We start from the raw sequence: 20,726 nt of genomic DNA on the forward strand, positions 1-20,726 counted from the left end.
ATCAAACCTTTGAGACTAGAGGTTTTCGAAATAGGTGTTGATGATCTTCTGTATTTCTATAGGGTCTGTAGTAATTTCACCTCTTTCACTCCTTATTGTATGAATTTGAGCTTTTTCTTCCCTTTTTTAAATAAGGTTGGCTAGGGGCTTGTTGATTTTATTTATTCTTTCAAAGAACCAGCTCTTTGATTCATTGATATTTTGGATTGTTTTTTTTGATCTCCATTGCATTGATTTCTGCTCAGATTTTTATAATTTCTTCTCTTCTTTTGGCTTTGGGCTTGACTTGCTCTTCTTTTTCTAGATGTTTGAGGTGTAACATCAGGTTATTTATTTTTCCTCGTTCTGTTTTCCTAATGTGGGAACTCAGTGCAATAAATTTTCCTCTGAGGACAGCTTTCATTGCATCCAACAGATTCCAGTAAGTTGTATTTGTGTTTTCATTTGTAGGTATTGTTTAATTTCTTCTTTCATTTCCTCTGTGACCCACTGATTACTCAAGAGTGTGTTATTCAGTTTCCATGTGTTTGTGGAATTTTTTGCAGTATCTTTTATCATTAATTTCTAATTTCATAGCGCTATGGTCCACGAGCATGCAAGGGATAATTTCAACCCTTTTGCATTTATTTAAATATGTTTTGTGAGTTAATATATGGTCTGTTTTAGAGAATGACCCATGTACTGCTGAGAAGAATGTGTATTCTGTTGTTGTTGGGTGATATACTCTGTATATGTCTATTATAATTCCATTTGTTCACAGGTGCAATTCAGTTCTTTTATTTCTTTGTTGATTTTCTGTCTGGTTGATCTGTCCATTGGTATCAATGGTGTGTTAAGATCTCCTGTTAGAATTGTGTTAACTGCTAATTTGGTTTTTCATTTCTGTTAGTACTTGTTTTATATAACAGGGTGCTCTGGAGTTTGGTGCATATATATTTAAGATAGTTATCTCTTCCTCTTGAGTTTTCCCCTAACCAGTATGTAGTGTCCTTCTTTATCCCTTCTGATCATTATTGGTTTGAAATTCAGATTATCTGCAAACAGAATAGCTGCCCCCGCTTTTTGGGGGGTTCCTGTTGCATGAAGTATTGTTTTCCATCCTTTGACTTTTAGTCTGTGAGTATCCTTTGTGTTAGATGGGTTTCTTGTAGACAGCATATGGTTGGTTCTGTTTCTTGATCCATTCTGCCAGTCTATTTCTTTTAATTGGTGCATTGAAACCATTTACATTAATGGTTAGAAGTGTTTTATATTGGCTTGTTGTTGACATGTTATCTTTTTGCTGTTGCATCTTTATCTTTCTGCTCGGTTTAATTGTCTGCTTTGTTTAGTGGTTTTTTCCTAAATGTATCTAGGCTGTCTTTCAGTATTCTTTGTAGAGTTGGCTTGATGTTCATGACATTCTGCACCTGTTCTTTTTCATGGAAATATCTTATTTCTCCATCGATTTTGAAGGACCATTTTGCAAGGTACCTCAGCCTAGGTTGGAAATCATTTTCCTTTAGGATCTGAAATACTTCACTCCCTGCTCTTCTTGACTTTATTGTTTGTGCTGAGAAGTCTGCTGTGATTCTGATAGGTTTTCCTTTATAGGTGATCTGTCTTTTCTGTCTGACAGCTTTTAATATTCTATTCTTTTGTTCGATTTCTGGGATGTTCATTGTTATTTGTCTGGGTGTAGATTTATTTTGGTTATGGCTATTTGGAGTTCTGTATGCTTCATTGATCTTGATATCAGTTTCTGATCTCGTGTTTGGGAAATTTTCAGCTATTCTCTAAATAGCCTCTTGACATCCTTTATGTTGTCCCCTTCTTTTTCATTTATCCCTATCAACCTTATGTTGTTCCACTTTGCATCATTCTGCAGTTGTTGAATTGTTATTTCCTGATTTCTTGTTATTTTTAAAAGATCTTTCCTTTCCTGTTCACTAGTTGCAACCTTGTCTTCGAGGTCTGAGATTCTATCTTCACATTCATTGAGGCGGTTTTTACAATTTTCAATGGAGTTTTTGATTTCCTGTATATCTCTTTGCATCTGCTTTATGTATTCTGTTTGTTTCTTATATTGTTCATCCAGGGAATCTATCTTTTTGTTTAGGTCCTCCAGTTTTTTAACTGTGTCTTCTTTAGATATGTTCAGCATCTCCTTCATTTCTTTTATCATTTCTTCTTTTACCTGAGAGATTATTTCTAGTTTGAATTCCTTTAAGGTTTCCCAGAATTACTTCTTTATTTCAGTTACTATTATTTCAGGTATTTCAGGTATGTGGAATGTGTTTTCTTCTATGCATGTGGTTCCTAGGCTTTCTTGGGATGGCCTGGATGTTTGATATTGCATTTTGGTCTTTCATTTTGTCATTTTCCTATATTTTCGAGCCTCAAGTATTGTTCCAAGTGAGGGAGAGAGTTCCCCTAGACCGTGTCTAGGCCCGACTGGCTGGGCCCACAGGGAACTGCGGCCTGGCACCTCAGGCGAGGAAGAGTGTTCCCCAAGACTGGCTGGGCCCGGCAGGAAACCATGCGCTGGGCCACAGGCGACAAAGAGAGTTCCCCTAGACTGGGGCAGGATTCTGTGCCTATCTGAATTGCTGGTCCCAGCAGGAAACCGCAGGCAGATCCCCAAGAAATGAAGAGAGTTCCCCCAGATCGGGGCAGGATTCCTGGAGCAGGATTCCTTGCCTAGGCCCCACTTGCTTGTCCAGGCAGGAAACCCTGCGCTGGTCCCCAGGCCACAAAGAGAGTTCCCTTAGACTGGGGCGGGATTCTGTGCCTACCCCATAACTCGAACTCTTACACATTGTGTAAAATGTACAATACAGTTTTAAAAAATTGTCTGGAAATTTCTTACAAAGTTATATAGATTCTTACCTAAGGAAGCAGCAGTTCTCTTAGGTATCTACCCAAGAGAAAAGAAAATACCAGTTTGCCAAAAACAGGAATGTGTATGAGAAAGAGTATGTGAATATAGTAGCTGTATCCATAATATCTAGAAACTGAAAATGTCTCTATTAGAGAACAGAGAATAAAAAAGAACCAATGCCAAGATGTACAAAAGCATGGGTGAATCTCATTATACTAACTAGCGGCTTGTACACAAGAGTACTTTAACAAGTTTCAGTGGGGTTCTAGAGCAAGCACAGTGTATTTATGAGGGAGAAAGGATCAGGACAGTGGTCATTGTTAGGGGATAGGGTAGGGAATTGACTGGGAAGAGTTATGAGGGAACTTTCTTTGAGACATGAGTAATTGATTTATAATGTATAATCCATTTGAGAAATTTATTGAGTGGTACAGTTAAGATTTGTGCATTTCACTTGATGTAAATTTTACCTTAAAGCAAACTTTACCATAAAGTCAGATTTGGTGCATGGCTATAATTTCAGCACTCTGGGAGACTTAGGCAGGAGGATTGTTAGACTGAGCAATTTAGCTACTTAGTGAGATGGTGCTCAAAAAGTAAAAACACAGCTCTGGGGATATAGCTCAGTATGTAGGCACTGGGTTCAATTTCCAGTATTGGGTGGTGGTGGGAGAGGGGGCATTTTTCTAAAATTCAGGCAAAATTATTAGTGAGAAAATGGAGTGTCCTCAACTCTCTTACCCAGTTGGGGTTTGTGTACATTGATCAGCTATCTAAAACAGCTCATCATTATCTAGTAAGTTGTGGATATGTCACCTCAGCAGTTCTCTGAAGTGTGGAGGCTTGCAAATGCACATGGGAAACATACATAAGAATTTTCAGTCTGGCATAGTGGCTTATGCCTTTAGTTCCAGCTACTTGGAAAACTAAGGCAGAAGGATCTCATCTTCAAGTTCATCTTGAGCAATTTAGCAAGGCCCTGCCTTAGAATTAAATAAAAAGGGCTGAGGATGTAACTCAGTGGTAGGGTGCTGCCTAGCATATGTGAGTTCTTGAGTTCATTGCACAGTACTGTGGAGGTTAGGGGGAGGGAGAGGGAGAGAAACAGCTCAAGTATCTGGCTATAGGAAAAGATAAGACATAAATCATGCTATATTCAAATATGTAAATGAACATAATATTGATAAAAGTGACATGAGAATACTTTCAGTGTGATTCTAACCAGTATAATTCCATCCAAAATCTTGCAAAATTAAATAACACATTGATAGATATACATATGGTAATCAACTAAAGACAAAAACAAAGTTCAAGGTTGTTAGGGAGAAAGTATAGAAAGAAAGATTGTAATTGTAATGAGAAAGGTCATAAAAGGGAATTCGAAATTATGAAAACGGTTCTGTTCCCTGAAGTGGCTAGTAGGAAAACAAGGCATTCATTTATTATTTTTCCTTTTTTGTGTTTTTTGTTCACTCAAAAATCTTAATTTGTTTTTTATTTTTGTTAATACATGTTTGCCTTATATAATGTTTAGATTCCTTGTGTGCAGCTGGGACCTATACATAACATCATTATTCCTGTTTTCATCCCGTTTCTTAGCCCTCTCTCCCCTATTCATCTTTTGATCCCCTTCACATGTGAGAAGGATGTAGCTCCTGACTTCCTATTGTCTTTTGTTTTGCTCTTTATTTGTAATTTGAGTCTTGCATATAAGAGAAACCATGCACAATTTAAGTTTGTGTGTTTGGTTGACTTCATTTAGCATTATAGTCTAAAGATGCATCCATTTTCTTACAGATGACTCCGGTTTATCTTTCTTTACGACAGAATAGGGCTCCATTTTGTGTAAATACTATTTTCTATTGTAACTAACACATTTGTTGGAAGTATTGTTTGGTGTTTTCAGTGTTTAGTAATTTCTTGAGAAACAAATTAACATTTTAAAGTATCCTTTAAGAATACTTCATTAGCAGTAAAACATGCAGACTTTAAGGAGGCTTTCTGATACTAACCCAGTTATTCATTGAAGTATTTATATCAAAATATGAGTACAACCTGTATGAATGTGACCTTGATAAATAGCTTATTTGAAAGAAGTTTGGTAGCTGTATCTTAAAAATGAATTATAAAAACTACTGAAATATACTTGCTTCGAGTAGTGAGGAGGTAGCGATGTTGGCTTATGTGAGTGACAAATAGTGAGGAAACTCTGAAGAAATATTTTGTCCCTTTGAATAACTCTCCTTCAGTAGAATTCTTCTTGAATATGATGGGCCATCCAGACAGGAAAGCTCAGCTTTGACTTCCTCCCAGAATGCTGGACTGTCTGACTTTTGAAGGCTTATTTTCATAAACTGAACTTACTAATGACCAATTATTGAATTTACCTTACAGTTAGATCATGGAGAATGTATTACTTTCAATGAACTATGATAAAAATTTTTAGGATCCTATGGCTGACACCTAGATCTCAAAATTGTTCTTCTGTTTAATTTGAAATGTTTTGAAATATTTATAGATTTTAAAATTTCAATTATTTTCTACAAAACCTGTAAATCATTTCATAAAATCAACTTGCCAGAAAAAAGGTTGAAATTTATAGCAATAATTTGGTTCTAAATTTGTATCTTAAAATTTAAAAAAGCTTACTCTAATCTTTCACTCTTTGTAAGCATGCCAACATTCTTTTGGTCAAGTAATAAATTTTTTATACTGGATATCTAGCAAGATGACAATCTGGTTGCTTATATGAAATACTTAAATGTACACAATTGCAATTTCAAAGCCTTATTGCTTCATTTATCACAGGAAGTGCCAGAGTTCTGTAATCTTTTGTAAGAAAAGCTACTCTGCTTATATGAATTCTCATAGGAATGACCACAAATATTATGCCAATTTAATCCTAATTTTTGAAGTTAGGGTTCTAAATGACATTTAATGTGATGATTTATTTTCTATCTTTAAGTTTTATAGGGTACAAAACAAGATCTCATCCCTTCATGTTGCTTTTTATTTTTAAAGACTGATGATAAAAATCTATGCTTAAGAACTGTCAAATGATTTACGATATTTCATTTATTTTTCAAAGGATTGGGGTGTCACCAGTAAGCCTATTAGAATTGTAGGTTTAAAGATTCTTGATTTTAAAAAAGACCAGCTGCATAAATAAGTGTGTTAGCTTTGTAATTTAATTCTATGCAACTTTTTTTAATACTTCAAAGTACCAAAGGAGGCAATTTGTTTAGGTCATAAATATTTATTTATATTATTATGACCTCAAACTTTGTGGTACATTTCAAGATCTACTTTTTAAAGTATTAGCAGTTCTTTATTATGTTCATTACAACGTCCAGACCTTTCTCCTTTTTTCCCCTTAAATCTCTATTTTGTGAGCTCTCTATTTTTACCAACAAAGGTGGAATGTGCAAAAATTAGAGGAAGACCTTTGTAAAAAATTAGAATTCTGTACCATAGGTAACCTAGTAATTACCCTTGAGGAAGTGTTAAAAGTACTTTAAAGATATTTATTATTATTGTTTTGTTATTTATTTATTGTGGTCCTAAGGATTGAATCCAGAACCTTACATATGCTAGGTGAGCGCTCTTCTACCAAACTACATTGTTAGCCTTAAAGCTATTTTTTTATTTAAAAGAGAGAAAAGGAAACCAAGATAAAAACAGTGATAGTTTCAAAATAGGATAATAAGAAATTAACAATGGTTATTATAATTGTATTGTTGTCTTCAAAGTAGTTGCTCAGATTACAAGATATAAACATGCAAAATTAATTAATGAATATAAGTACCAACTGATATTTTCAATGAACTAAAGGAAATTAGTAGTATAATCATGTTAGGTATCTTGTTTATTTATTTATTTTCCCTTTTATTTCTCCTTTTCCCGATCCCAATTGTTCTTTTCCTGGTGAGCAGTTTCTTTCCCTTTCTCAATATCTGTTTTACATTTTGTATCTTATTTACTCTTTTAGTTGCTTACACTAGGGAGACAAGACAGTGTTTACACTTGCAAGTTTCATTTATTTCACTTATGAATATGGTCTCTAGTTGCATTCATTTACCTACAAAATCCTCAAGTTTATTCTTCTTTATAACTGAGTAGTACTCCATTGAATAAAACTACCACATCTTTTTTATCCATTCCACTGTTGATGGGCATTTGGGTTGTTTCCAAGATTTAGCTATTAGAAATTATGCTGCTATAAATGTAGGCACACATATATCACTGTGGTATGATGTTTTTAATTCTTCTGGAAAATACTCTGAAGGGAATTAACAGACTCAAATGGTACCTCTAATCCTAGTTTTAAAGCTGTTTTTTTAATTACACATTTTAAGTTTGAAATAATTGTAAATTCACTTGCATTTATAAGAAGTATCATAACATTCCATGTAACCTATACCATTTCTCCCTCAGTAGCAACACTCGGAATTTTAACAGTCATATAATCCAGATCTTATTTAGATTTGTGTAACTTTTCTTGTGCTCATTTTGTGTGTATGTGTATATTTTTATGCAGTTTTATCATGTGTAGTTTCTTGTATCCACTCCAGTCAAGATGAACATTTCCATCATAAGGATTCCTTTTATTGCCACATTCATCTACCCTCTTACCTGCCTACCCATCCTTAATGACTGACAACTACAAATTTCTGTTCTCATACTTTTTATCTCTATAATGTGTTAATGGATCCTTGGTGGATGTATCATTTGGAGATTGACTTTTTCATTCAGTGTAATTCCCTTGATATTCATTCAAGTTGTGTGTGCTGGTATTTTATTCCTGAAGAGTATTCCATCTAAATATATCCTGAGATTTAGTTTAGATATCCAGAATATGAGGAGATGACATCCAAAGTCAGGTTAAAAAGTGGTAGACATTTTTGAATTGACCTATGAATTAAAGTTATAGATAGACTTGTGTTATGGTTTGATAACTAGTGGTCAACTTAATGCCAGCTGGATTACATCAACATGCATTGAGAGAAGATGCTCCACCTGAGGAGGGCTGCTAGGATAAATAGGTGGAGAAGAGAGGTGTTGAGAGAGGGATTGAGGCGTTATGGAGGCATTGTTGGTTCTCCTACGAGTTGCTGTCTGAGCTGTTGGTTCTCCTGGAGAAGCTTTGGTCTTCACATCAATCATTGCTTCCTAGCTCCGGAGGGGAAGACATGTGCTGCCTGGTCTCCAGGGTGAACTCGTCACGCTGCTTCCTGGCACGTACCCGACTGTGCTTGTTGTCGGAGGAGCTCGGGGCCTCTGTGTCGCTGAGGACAGCTGTGGTGCCTTTCAGGACAGCCCCGCTCTTTGTTGTGAGTGTGACTTCTCAGCTCCAGTGTAGAACCCTCATCCCACTAGCACAGCTCCTTCATCCTGCTGGCATAGACTTTCTGGCTTCCACCGCTGACCCTTGGGTCTTCCCGGCACGAATCTGTAAAAGAGACTGGCGTGAGTCCTTCTTGTGGGCTCTGGACTTCCAGTTGGACTCGTGGAGGTGTTGTTCTGAGCTCTGGGTTTTTATCTGGACTCATGTAGGACTTGCCATGGGGTTTAGACTCTTGACTAAATAATCTATGTCGTTGGTGTTGCGGATAGATTTCCTGCATTCTCCTGTGTTAACTTCCGGTGACCATTATAAAAATATTATAAACTCCATGTCCTGATCTGAATTGTTCTCGTGTACAACCCCTGACTACAACAACTTGTCATTTTTTCATTTAGATTGAATTTGTCTGTATTTTAGTACATTGTGACCAGATGAATCATTAGCTATATGCTGAAAATGTATTTTAAATAGGGAGGAAAAGATTATTCTGTTTCTTAACTCATTTTAATAAAAATTGCAAGGTTGGAGAACAAGGTAGTACTTTTGTAGAGATCCCAGAAGATTTGCTATTTATTTTTTTCTTTATATATCCTGAAATTATTTAATTAGCGCTCTTCATACAGCTTGGTGTCACGCAAATAATTCTCCTTACTCTTTGCTTCTGTTTGCTTTTTCAACTAAATGGTTAAATGTCTTATTTAAATTCTGGCTGATTGAAACACGTCTCTTCAAACTACACCTTCCATTTTCTCCTACCTGAAGGAAAGGCAGGGAATAATGAACACCAGTAATAAAAGTGTTGGCCTCATCTAGGAGGCCAGAGAAGGAAAGCGTCCTATGGAGGGTACCTTTAAGTAGAATCTGAAGGGTGAATAGGAGCCAACTACGAGAAGGGAAGGAGGAAAGAGCATTCTAAACAGGTAACTGGGCCTGTGCAAAGACCTGGGGTAGGGAGGAACAAGGCACATTTTTAGGGATGGTACAGAATCTCAAAGTCAGCTGGGAAGAGGAGGAGGTAGAATTTGAATCCAAGGACTATGCCTGCAGACCCATGCTTTTTGTCACTCTCTGTGCTGTGGTGACTGGCAGAGAGGGAAGGGCCAGAGGCCGGCACACCGGGAGCTCAGAGGAGACATAGACTGGAGTTTAAAAGCACCAAGAACTTGTTTTTAATCTGTGTGGACACAATAAAGCTGGAGATACAGATGTACTGTCCCTGGGAGAGAATATAAAGTAAAACATGATACTTGCCTTCATGTGCTCCAGCGTTCCGTGGCCAAAGGTAGCGAGGATGGCAGAAAGAAAAATCAGGAGACTTGATTCCTGAGAGCTGAGAGAAGGAGAATGTCCTTCTCTAAGATAAGCAGTTGTCTTGTTGCTGTGATGTCAGGGAAGATGAGGACTGAAAAGCATCTGTGTAAGACTCTGGAAGAGACAATCTTGTATGAGTAGGGGGCCTCAGTTAACAGGGAGAGTGACCAAGAGATTAAAAAGTGCAGGGCAAACTACTGAACAGTTTCATAGAGAAGTTTATTTGAAACTGGGAATATCTAGATAGGCCTGTGGGCTACAGCTGGAGAGAGTTATGTTACTGCTGCTGCTGTCTTTTCCATGGCAGAGACTTGGGTTTATGTAAAAGCAGTGCAAAGAAATCTGCTAAAAGAGGTGAATATGTGAGTAAGAGAAAGAATAGTGCCTTCATGTAGTTGGGAAAACAGGAAAGAATATATCCCAGGCTCAGGGAGGGGTGTGGCCTTGGGAAAGAGGCAGGCATCCACTTTACTGTGTCAGTAGCATGCAGGACTGTCAGAGTCCCTTAGGTAGGCTGTATGTGATATTAGGAAGGCGAGTGATTTTCCCTGTGATCATGTCATTTGTCTCCAGATGCAGGTGACATGGTCTAAAGAGAGCAGTAAAGAGGAGTATAATGTAGGAGATTTTCAGAGTTCAAGGAAGAAAGATTAGTGTTGGTCATGTAGGAAGTGGATTCTTAGGTTTCCAGAAATAATCAGGGCAGTGGGTTTCTTAATGAGCCACAAACCCCCTTTTCCAAGCATATGCAGGGCTCCAGGAGGGTGGATTTATAGGATACAGAGAGAGATGTGGGCTGCTCTGGATGCAGCTCTTCAGTGATATGTCTGTTTCTCCTGAGATCAGGATTAAAACACAAAGGCACAAAGAAACTGTTGCATTGTAGGAAAATTTAACTGTGTTCTTAAAATCAAATATTTGCATTGCTTTAATTGCTTTAAAGTTTGTTACTAAATTTTCTAGTACTTCACATGTTATCTTGCACATTACTTATTGTAGAAGATTTATTTTCTTCACTAGCAAGATAGCTCAATTAGGCTTTTCAGGCCAGGCCAGTGTATAAACATGCAAAATGCTTAGTGAATGCCCTACAAAGAGCCAGATACTGCAGCTGTATCTGAGGGAGGGATGCATTTTACTTGATTAAGAGTTTTGTTTTGTTTTACTACAACACACTTTTTTGGTAAACCATTACTAAATACATAGATGTGAAGTAATAGTAACCCTACTTTAGGGGTATGGGTGCTAAAGTCAGAACTCTGGGTAAGTGTGCTACCATCAAGCTACCACCCTGCTTGCTTTTTAACCTGCCAAGGAAATGACTTACCCTTGTGCAATAAAGTTTCATATTTATTTAATGTGTCTTAAGAGTACCAGTCATAATTGAAAATTATGAAAATTTATATTTGCTTGCACTAAATTAAGATTTTGATACTTTCAGAGTAATTCTCCACAATATTTTCTGTTCTAGAATACATGATTTATGAGTCTTAATGTTTTTTTTTTTTTTAAATCCTAACAGGTAGCTTTAATTCAACTCAAATTAAAATTGCCTTAGGAACAATGTGGTATTGTATCAGTGTTTTACTAGAGAAACAGATATAACACAATATACAAATGTATAAGAAATCACAAGATTGGCTTACAGTGGCCACCCACAGGGTAGATGATGAAGCGTGCAGAGGGTGTCTGCACACTGGAGAAGAAGGATTCTGTCCAGGGTCTGGAGATAACTGTAGTGTTCTGTTCGAGTCCATATGAGAATGCAAACAGGTCTGTGGTGGAGGCTGAAGTCTGCACTGGAAGCCAAGAGATGACACCCAAGGTACAGATGAAGACTAGAGCTCCTCCAAGCAAAAGGGAATCTATCCTTCCTCATTTCCCCCTTTATACCAGCCAGGTGATGAGCTGCTCTTGCTTGGGTGGGTCTTCTACACCTTAGGGTGTGGAATCGCTGAGCCTCTCTTCCTCAGGTTGACATTGTCAGCCATCACAGGTATTTACACAGAAATGCTAAAAAAAAAAAAAATACTTAAAAGCATTTTATTTTTACCATTTGTATCAAGAATACTGTAGTTAAAAGAAAAATATGTTTCTGTAGATATAAGTCATTCTTGCCAATACACAATGATGCTTAAAGTAGTGATTCTCAAAAGGGAACAGGAGCCAAAGATGTGCAAGGTGATTGGTTCCAAGCACACGGGGGAAGCTTTGGACCATCGCTCACAGCAGGAAAGACCCTGCCAACTATTCTAAATCATTGAAGGATGCACAGGAGGTCCCCTTGGGCCTGACTGTGCCACACCCAGCAAAATTCATCCCAGGAGCTGGGGTGCGCGAGGTGATTCCAAGCCCACAAGGAAGCTTTGGAACATGGCTAAAAATCTGGAAATATAAGAAAATCACAAGACAAAAGAGTAAAATACAATCTCAAACCTCCAGCCCATCCCAAGCAAGCCTAGGAAACATGAACATAGAGGAAAATTTAGGCCATATACCTCAAATTCCTGAAATGATAACAACTGAAGTAAAGAAACAACTCTGGGAAGTTATAAAAGGACTCACATCAGAAATCATCTCCCAGGTAAAAGAAGAAATGATAAATGTAATGAAAGATGCCAAATACATCTAGAGAAGACATAGGTAAAAAATTAGAGGAACAGTGAAAAAAATGGAAACGCTGAATGAACGATATAAGACACAAACAGTGATGAAGCAGATTCAAAGAAATATACAGGAAATCAAAAACTCCATTGAAAGTTGGCAAAACCGCCTCAATGAAAGTGAAGATAGACTTTCAGACTTCAAAGACAAGATTGCAGCTAGTGAACAGGAAAGGAAAGATCTTTTAAAAATAACAAGGAATCAGGAAATAACAGTTTAACAGCTGTAAGATGACGCAAAAAAAACACGTAAGATTGATAGGGAAAAATGAAAAAGAAGGTGACAACACAAATTATATCAAGAGGCTATTTACAGAATAGCTGAAAATTTCCCAAACATGAGAATAGAAACTGACATACAGATCAGTGAAGCATAGAGAACTCCAAATAACCATCACCAAAATAAAACTACATCAACATATAATAATCACCATCCCAGAAATCCAACGTAAGAACAGAATATTAAAAGCTTTTAGAACAGAAAAAATCACTTGTAAAGGAAAGCCACGCAGAATCATGGCAGACTTCTCAACACAAGTCAAGAAGAGCATGGAGTGAAGTATTTCAGGTCCTAAAGGAAAACAACTTCCAACCCTGATGTATGCTGCAAAGATGTCCTTCAAAATGGATGGAAAAATAAGATAGTTCCATGACGAAGAACAGCTGAAGAACTTCATGACCATCAAACCAACCCTGTAAAGAATACTGAAAGACATTCTAGATAGACATAAGAAAAAAACCACTAAGCAAGGCAGACAATTAAACAGAGTGGAAAGGTAAAGAATCAACAGCAGGAAGATAGCATGTTAAAAATAATATATATTAATCATAACCATTAATGTAAATGGTCTCAATTCACCAATTAAAAGAAACAAATTGGCAGAATGGATCAAGAAACAACATTGAAGCATATGCTATAGGAAAGAAACCAATCTAACCCAAAAAGAAACTCATAGACTGAAAGTCAAAGGATGGAAAACAATACTTCATGCAACAGGAGCCCCCAAAAAAGCAGGCATAGGTATTCTGTTTGCAGACAATGTGAACTTCAACCAAGAATGATCCAAAAAGATAAACAAGATTACTATATACTAATTAAGGGAAAACTTCAAAAGGAAGAGATAACAATCTTAAATATATATGCATCAAATTTCAGAGCACCCAGCTATACAAAACAAATATTAACAGAAAAGAAAAATTAAATAAGCAATAACACAGTTATAACACACCATTGACACAAAGGGACACATCAAGCAGACAGAAAATCAGCAAAGAAATAACACAATTGAATCACACCTGTGAGCAAATGGACTTGGTAGATGTATACAGAATGTTCCACCCAACAACATCAGAATATACATCCTTCTCAGCAGCACAGGATACATTCTCTAAAATAAACCATATACTAGTCCACAGAACATGCTTAAGTAAATGCAAGAGAATGAAAATTATCCCATGCATGTTACCAGGTCAAATCACCATGAAACTTGAAATCAGTCACAAAAGAAACTGCAAAAACACCTCAAACACATGAAAATTGAATAGTATACTCCTGAGCAGTCAGTGGGTCACAGAGGAAATTAAAAAAATATCTACAAGCAAATGAAAATACAAGTATAACTTACTGGAATGTGTGGGATGCAGTGAAAGCAGTCCTCAGAGAAAAATTTATTGCAGTGAATTCCCACATCAGGAAAACAGAACAAACACAAATCAACAACCTGATGCTACACTTCAAACATCTAGAAAAAGAAGAGCAAGTCAACCCCAAAGCCAAAAGTGAGGAAATTATAAAGATCAGAGCAGAAATCAATGCAATAGAGGTTAAGAAAACAATACAAAGAAGCAATGAATCAAAGAGTTGGTTCCTTGAAAGAATAAATAAAATTGATAAGCCTCTAGACAACCTTATTTTAAAAAAGGAAGTAAAAAACTCAAATTCATGCAATCGGGAATGAAAAGCATGAAATCACTATAGACCCTGTGGAAATACAGATCATCAACACCAATTTTAAAAACCTTTACTCATAGGCTTGATAACACAGAAGAAATGGACAGATTCCTAGAAACATGAATTATCAAAGCTCAGTCAAGAAGATGTAAAACTGCTGAATAGCCCAATTTAATTAACAAATTTGAAAATGTAATTAAATCCTTACTAACAAAGGAAAGCCCAGACCCAGACACATTCACTGCAAAATTCTACAAGAAACTCAAAGAAGACTTAAAGCTGACACTCCCCAAACTCTTCAATGAAAGGGAAGCAGTTCTCCCTAACTCATTCCTGGAAGCAAATATTACTCTAGTATCAAAATGTGAGAAAGACCCAATCAAAAAGAGAACTACAGGGCAAACTCCCTAATGAACATAGATGCAAAAATTCTCACTAAAATATTGGAAAACAAAATGTAGCAAATCATCAAGAAGATTAAACATCATGACCAAGTGGGATTCATCCCAGGCATGCAGGGATGGTTAAACATATGTAAATCAATAAATTAACTCACCATATCAGTAGGGCCAAAAATAACCCCATGATCATGTCTGTAGATGCAGAAAAAGCTTTTGATAAGGTCCAACACTTATTCATGGTAAGAACCTTACAGAAAATTGGAATAGGTGGTCTTTACCTCAATACAGTAAAGGCCATCTATGGCAAACCAACAGCCAGCATCATATTAAATGTTCAAAAACTGAAAACCTTTACTCTAAAATCAAGCACAAGACAAGGATGTTCCTTATCACCACTCCTGTTCAATATAGTGCTGGAAATACTAGGCAGAGGAATTAGACAGGAGAGAGAAATAAAAGGAATAAGGATAGGAAAAAAAAAGTTAAATTATCATTTGCAGGGGACATGATACTCTACATAGAAGACCCCAAAACTTCATTGAAAGACTCCTAGGTATAATAAATAAATTCAGTAATGTAGATAGATACAGTCAATACTTAAAAATGAATAACATTCCTATCCACTAACAACAAAACTGATAGAGAAATAAGAGAAGTCACACCCTTCACAATAGCATCCCCCAAAATGAAATACTTCGGAATAAATCTAACAAAAGAAGTAAAATAGCTATTCAGAGAAAATTGTAATGCCTTGAAAAAGAAATTGAAGAGGACCTGAGAAAATGGAAAGACATCCCTTGTTCATGGATAGGAAGAACAAATATTGTGAAAATGGCCAATCTCCAAAATTGTTAGACAGATTTAATGCACTCTCAATCAAAATAACACTAGCATACCTCAAAGATCTAAAGAAATCACTCCTAAAATTCATCTGGAACCAGAACTGACCTAGAATAACAAAGGCAATTCTAAACAACAAAGGCAAGAGTCATCACATTCCCTGACTTGAAGTTATACTACAAAGCTACTGTAATAAAATCAGCATGGTAATGGAAAAAAAACAGACCTGAAGATCAATGGAATGGATTAGAAGTTACAACTACAAACACACACACTCAACTTATCTTAGATAAAGGGGCCAAGCACATTGACAGGAAGAAAGATAATCTGTTTAATAAATGGTGCTGGAAGAACTGGCTCTCCATATGCCAAAAACTAAAATTCAACCCATGCCTATCACCATGTACTAAACTAAAGTCTAAATGGAACAAAGATCTAAATTAAAACAGAAACACTAAGTCTGTTGGAAGACAAAGTAAGTAGAAATCTTGAAGAGATAGGGTTAGGTAGAGCATTCATGAACAAGAATCAAACCACCTGGGAAATAACTTCACAAAATCAATAACTGGAATCATGTCTTATTAAAGAGTTTCTGCATGTTGAATGAAATCTCCAGAAAAGTGAAAAGAAAATGCACAAACTGGGAAAAAATCTTAGTGAACTGTCCCTCAGAGAAAGCACTTCTGTCCAAAACATATAAAGAATTTTGAAAAATCAGACCTGAAATTCAAAGACCCAATCCAAAAATGAGGTGAATACACAGTTCTCAGATGAAGAAATACAAATGGCAAATAAATACATGAAAAAATGTTCAGCATCATTAGTCATTAAGAAAATGCAAATTAAAACATCACTGTGATTCCATCTCACTCCATAAAAATGGCCAGGATAAAGAAAACTACAAACAACAAATGCTGGAAAGATTGTGGGGAAAAAGGAACTCTACTGCACTGTTGTTGGGAGTGCAGACTGGTGCAACCACTGTGGAGATCAGTCCGGAGGTTTCTCAAAAAGCTGGGATTTGAAGTCCCATTTGACCCAGGTATTCCATTTTTAGACATATTCCCAGAAGAACTGAAAACATCATACCACAGTGATATATGTGCACCCATGTTTATAGCAGCACAATTTGTAATGGCCAGATCTTGGAAACAGCCTACATGCCCATCAACTGATGAATGGATAAAAAAGTTGTGGTATTTTTATACAATGGAGTACTTCTCTGCTATAAAGAATGATCACATTGAGATATTTATAAATAAATGAGCACAACTTGAGACCATACTCATAAGTGAAATCAAACTCACACGTGTAAGTACTGCATAGTGTCCCTAGTGTAAGAAATGGTAAGAGTACATAAGATACAAAAACCTCAATAAATACAGTGAAAGAATAAGAAACTGCTCAAAGGGGAAAAATAATATCTCAGAGAAAAAGAAGAAAAAGAAAAAGGAAGGGAAAAGAAAAATATCTAAAATGATAAATACACAGGATGCTACAAATTCTATAAGGTCTTGGAACAAAACAGTTAACATTGGAACAGTTGTGCATGTTAGTGTCTGGTGATCTGAGGAACTCTTGGAAATCATTATGTAAAATAAGAACTCTAGTTATTGAAGGCCTATATTGTGTGTGTTTTGGGCTCTCTGCTGCTGTTATTTGTCTTTTTTGTTTCAGATTTTCCTAGCAATTTGGGTTTTTTTTCCCCCTCTAATATGGAAAGAATAGGTATACATGTAGAGACTTATATGTGTAGAACTTCTCCTAAACAGTCTATGAAAATTGATTATATAATGCATGATGAAATGAACAACTACTTTGAAGAAAAGAGACATTATGTTATCCATTGCTGATTGTGTATCATCCTGTGAAATCCAGTAATGACATTATTCTTTGTTCAGGGTAATTTTAGTCTGTATTGTATGTTTAATTTAAACATACGTGAAGGTATAAACAGCTATTTTGAAGAGAATGAGAGACATGGCAGCCATTGTTGACTTCCCTATTATCTGGTTTTCAAGGCCTATGATGCCTTCATCACTCTGTTCTGATCACTTTATTTTGTTTTGTATGAATTCATTGTGTGTGAAGATATACAAGTATTTAGAAGAAAGCAAGAGACATTATGGTAACCAGTGATGATCTCCTGTTGTCTTGCTTTGAAATTGCCGTTTACATTGTTTACTTCTGATAGGCTTTGTTTTGTTTTGTTTAATTTTACCCTCGTTAAAATTAAATTTTAAAAAGGAAGTGGTCTATCTGTAATTGATTGATTCCCTTTTCCTCCCTTTGTAGGATTATGTCTTCATTCTTCCATGCTGCCAAACCCCTGTTGAGAATCTTTCAAACTGAATAGTTTATTTTCTCTAATCAGATTTGGCAACACCACATCCTCCATCTGTATATTTGCCTCTGGCTATAGGTGGCTTATCCTGGAAGCAGAAAAGATTCAACCCTGACCCAGTTGTTCCAGACACAGACTGAAGGACTACAGAAATCAGAGAATTATCTGAAGCTTATTGCTTTTGTCTTTTCCTAAATGCCTGTTGGTTCTTCACTGAAGGCAGTGTTTCTACTTCTTTTTTATTACTAAAACACTGTACAGAATAAAAGTAGAAGGAGACTTCTTCAACATGATGAATCTGTGAAAACCATACAGCTAGCATCATACCTAATCATAAAAGATAAAAAGCATTCCCACTAAGATTAGGAACAAGACAAGATTGTGTTCCCTTTTTAACATTGAATTAAAAGTTCCAACTAGGAAAATTAGGCAAGAAAAAGAATTAGCAGGATCCAACATGGCTGAATAGAGAAGTCTAGTCTCTTAGAGAAGATCAATTAAAAACACAGGATACTGAGCCCAAATTTCTTAAAGTAAATAACAGGAGGATAAATACTATCACCGAACATACAAAGCTGAAAAGACTTCATGGAGAGAACATTTTATTAAAAATCTTTGTATAAACCAGAGACTCTGCTCATTTTACTAGATTTCAACCTACTGTACTGCCACTTCAAAGGTAGAGAGCAAGAAACAGATAAACATGTACACAGTAGCATGTCAAATCAAGGCAATGGAAGATCCCTAAGGCTTCCTAACTCTCCTATGCCAGAGCAACAGGTCACAAAGGGAGAGGAAAGTAAATGCCAGGTAGTGGAATTCTATGAAAAGTTTATACAAATAATGAAGTCTAGACAACTTCAAAGAGAAAATGTACACAAAGGTCACAACAGTATCACTCAGTATGCCCATAGTGAATTTGCAAGAAGTAAAAAACTGGGGGTTTCCGGGAAAGATGGCAGATAGATAACAGCAGGCTATAGAGGCTCCTGAGCTACTCAACTGAGATTTCAAAATAACACAGTGTAGGGAGTCCTGAACAGAGGGAGATGAATATTCTCAACCCAGAAAGAAACTAAGATGGGAAGAACCAATCAAACATACAGTCCCAGTGCTACTATTGAGAACAACTAGAGGCTTGGTGTCCTCACTGCAGTGACCGTACTTGCGCTGCTACAACTTATGGAGCTGACCAAAATCCTGCCGCTTTGAACCACTAGAAACACAGTCACACTGAGGTCGTGGGTTGGCAAACAGAACAGAGAGCTGAGCTGGTGGGGAACCTGCATCAACCTGAGATGAGTGCTGGGAATAAAACCATTCCACAGAAAAAGGGGTTCCAACAAATGACATTCTGGGACCAGGAAGACTGGTGAGAACAAGGAGAAGCACTGACTTCAGTCAGTTGCTCCCTTCTCAGATGGGATTGGTGGGGAACACTTGACCTGGGTCACATCCCAGACTGAGACCCAATAGGCTAGCCCAAACCTGTGTCTGGCAGCGCACCCTAATGCAGTGAAGCCCTCAGCAGGTTGACTGACCTGGAGGGAAGGGGCCAGCATACAATGCCCGTTTGCACCTCAATAGCACCCTGTAGTGGGCAGGACCATCTAGCCAGCGCACTTCAGAAAAAGAATCATAACCAAAAAAGAAAAAAAAACTGGGTCCTTCTATATATGCCTGTATGGAAGAAACAAAAAATATGAGGAGAGGAAGCAACAAGGAAAAGTCTCCAGCCCCCAACCCTGAGAACATTGATACAGGAAAGTTAAATACACAGGAGATTGAGGACAGCAGACATACAATATCAGGCACGGCACCAGTACACATAGAGATATAGTCAGGGCCTCATAGAAGAGTTCAAAGTTGAAATGTTTAACCAAGTAAAGCAAGATATAAATAGATTAATTTAAAAAATGCTAAGCATCTCAAGAAGACACTGATGGAAGAATAGAGGAACACAACAAAAGGGGAGAATTGTTTGATGAAGAATATAAAGAAAACAAGAGTATATGAAGCAGGTTCAAAGAGATTATCAGGAAATTAAAAACCCCATTGAAAGCTGGCAAAACTGCTTGAAAGAAGCTAAGGATAGATTATCCAAACTGGGGGACAAGTTTGCAATGTGGGATTATGAAAGGAAAAATTTCTTAAAAATAACAACAAACAGTAACAATACAAAGGCTGGAAGAAGACAAGAGGATCTATAACTTAAGAATAAAGGATGTGAATAAAGAAGCAGGTGTACAAACTAAGGAACTACAAAGGCTATTCACAGAAATAATTAAGGAATACTTCCCAAACATAGGAAAAGGAAATGATAGTCAGATGTATGAGGCATACAGAATTCCAGCCCCACTTACAACCAAAACAGAACTACACTCAGGCATATAATAATCAAGATCCCAGAAATCCAATATAAAAATAATATTAAAAACTGCCAGAGACAGGAAACAGATTACTTACAAGGGCAAGCCCATCAAAATAACGGCAGACTTCTCAACACAAACCATCAAATCAAGATGAGCCTGGAGTGAAGTATTCCAAACCCTGAAAGAAAATAACCTCCAGCCCACATTGATGTACCCTACAAAGCTATCTCTAGAAATTAATGGAGAAACAAGATGTTTCCAAGACAAAGAGGAACTGGAAGAATTTGCGACCACCAATCCAACTCTACAGAGAATACTTCACGACATTCTAGAGAGAGAAAAAAGTACCAGGATTCCAGGAACAGTGGCAGAGAGGCCTCAATGAATGGAGCAGAAAGCAAAATGAAGAAGACAAGCAAACAACTAATGGCAGAAAAAGAGCACAACAGAAATGAGGCAGAGAAGGTTGGTTATAATCTCTAATATAGATGGCCTTAATACACTAAATTAAGAAAAACAGAATCACAGGCACTTTAGATCAGGAGGTAGGGTCCACTGAGATGCTCTTTATAGGAAATATAATTAACCTGAAAAAGGCTTTATGGACCGAAAATCAAATATGAGAAAACAGTGCTCTATG

At 36.8% G+C, this 20,726-nt stretch overlaps 1 protein-coding gene, 1 long non-coding RNA gene and 1 pseudogene across 2 annotated transcripts in view; 2 read left to right on the top strand and 1 right to left on the bottom strand.

The window, feature by feature from the left end:
- LOC134477008 (RNA 3'-terminal phosphate cyclase-like protein) overlaps positions 1–20,726 on the top strand; it is a 107,570-nt pseudogene that overhangs the window by 30,792 nt on the left and 56,052 nt on the right.
- Positions 1–20,726, top strand: part of Znf438 (zinc finger protein 438) — a 120,000-nt gene that overhangs the window by 30,789 nt on the left and 68,485 nt on the right. The gene's annotated exons all lie outside the window — the stretch shown is intronic.
- LOC134477009 (uncharacterized) overlaps positions 9,462–20,726 on the bottom strand; it is a 56,567-nt gene continuing 45,302 nt past the window's right edge. The window contains exons 2-3 of the long non-coding RNA XR_010048882.1: positions 11,162–11,528; positions 9,462–9,629 (exon numbers count right to left, since the gene is read on the bottom strand). This is a non-coding gene — a long non-coding RNA (uncharacterized LOC134477009). The remainder of the gene's footprint in view (positions 9,630–11,161; positions 11,529–20,726) is intronic.

This window comes from Cavia porcellus, unplaced genomic scaffold (genome assembly GCF_034190915.1).
Source record: "Cavia porcellus strain 051 isolate PalLab524CR breed Dunkin Hartley unplaced genomic scaffold, mCavPor4.1 scaffold_7, whole genome shotgun sequence".
Classification (NCBI taxonomy): Eukaryota; Metazoa; Chordata; class Mammalia; order Rodentia; family Caviidae; genus Cavia; species Cavia porcellus.